General features: G+C 48.8%; 1 protein-coding gene across 8 annotated transcripts in view; it reads right to left on the minus strand.

Annotated features, from left to right (window-relative positions):
* Positions 1 to 1,678, minus strand: part of Mtss1 (MTSS I-BAR domain containing 1) — a 146,493-nt gene that overhangs the window by 130,087 nt on the left and 14,728 nt on the right. The gene's annotated exons all lie outside the window — the stretch shown is intronic.

Here is a 1,678-nt window from a genome sequence, read left to right on the forward strand (position 1 = left end):
CTGGGAGGTGGCATGTATCCTGAGCCCTGCTGACAGGGCTGAACACTCCCTGAGGAGTCCGTCCTCACTGCATTTTCATTAAATATCCGCAGCGAGGCCTGTGCGGCTACTGTTGTGCGTGTGAGGAAACCGAGGCACAGAAACCTAGAGAAAGGTAAGAACTATCCGATGCCAGATCCGACTACAGAGATGACCGGTTCCTGCTTCAGATGGGTGTCCTACAGGAGGCAAGGCGGAACAGAGGCACAGCTCTGGAGCCACACTGACACCTGAACAGAGTGCTGAGGCCCAGCAAGAGCTGTGTGTCACCCTAGAAATGGTCAGGACAGCCACGGAAAAGCCAGCACACAAAGAAAACCCCTTCGTACAGAGAAAAGCCAGAACCACACAGTAACACTCGGTTGCAAGTTGCTTGAACGAATGTCAGGTGATGTTATCTCATCTTCGGATTTTCCATGGGCACTGGGATGGATCTACAAGCTAGTCATCACTCAGAGCTTCATGTCTCGTTCCCAAGTCCTCCAGGGTGGGTAAGCTCAGCCTCCAGGGAGATAAAAAGCCAAGAAGCACGGAGAGGGATCTGGCCCTTCTGACCTAAGCCGAGCATCTCTGGGTTCAGGAATGCATTCAGCTTCCAGAAGTGGGTGTGCATAATTAGCGCCAGGGCTCAGGAATGCCTGCCAGAGCCTAGGTCTCCCAAACTAAACTTCCTCACCCTCGCTTGCAAGATGCAGTCTCTCCTAAGAGCCTCAGATGAAAGGCACTGGTTGAACCCATCCATCATAAATACCAGTCCTGGGCTTTTATTTTCTGATTGGGACTTGCCTCATCCACTAATTATCCCCGTCCATCAGGGATGACAGCCGGGGGATAATCAATGGTTGCTTCCTTCCCCCCACCCACCCTCACACCCTGGCCCAAAGTACTGCAGCAATGAATCTGCCTGTGAAAGAGAAGGCACACCCACAAAAGGTGGTCCCCATCCAGCTGCCCCCTCACAGAATGCTCCCTCTCAAGCTCATCCACTCTAATTCAACCCACACTGCCAAGTCAGATGTTCAGGGTGTTTTCTAACATATGGGTATGTCTCCATTTAACAATTAAAATAACTAAGCAAATACATCAACTGTATTTTCAAATTTGCTTTGGTTTTTTTAATTTCTTTTCTTTCTGTCTATCAAATCTATGTATCTACCAAGAGCTATCCAACAGGGTTAAAACACTAGGGACTGAGGGTTATTTAAATTTAAATTACAAGGAACTAAAACATAATCATCAGTCTCCCTCCTTCACACTGGGAGAACTTCCGAGGGACAGCCCTGGCCAGACCAGGGCATCTGTACTGTGCTTCACAGCTGCAAAGAGCGCTCAGGATCTGATTGATTTTGTTTGTCTGTTTTCCTTTTGAGATGGGCTTTCTTTCGCTCTGTAGCCCAGGCTGCCTGGACTGTGTTTTCACAACTAGGCTGGGGAACCTGTGATGCTCCCAGCTTGACCTCTTGCGTGCTGGGATGACAGCGCCCAGTACTGTGGGTCTTGTCTTTTCCACCCTTTGTATCAGATGTGTTTCTTTTCTTTTAAGATTTATTTATTTATTTTATGTAAGCACACTGTAGCGGTCTTCAGACACACCAGAAGAGAGCATCAGATCTCATTTCGCTTCCTCCCCTTCCCCCCC

This window comes from Mastomys coucha, unplaced genomic scaffold (genome assembly GCF_008632895.1).
Source record: "Mastomys coucha isolate ucsf_1 unplaced genomic scaffold, UCSF_Mcou_1 pScaffold7, whole genome shotgun sequence".
NCBI lineage: Eukaryota > Metazoa > Chordata > Mammalia > Rodentia > Muridae > Mastomys > Mastomys coucha.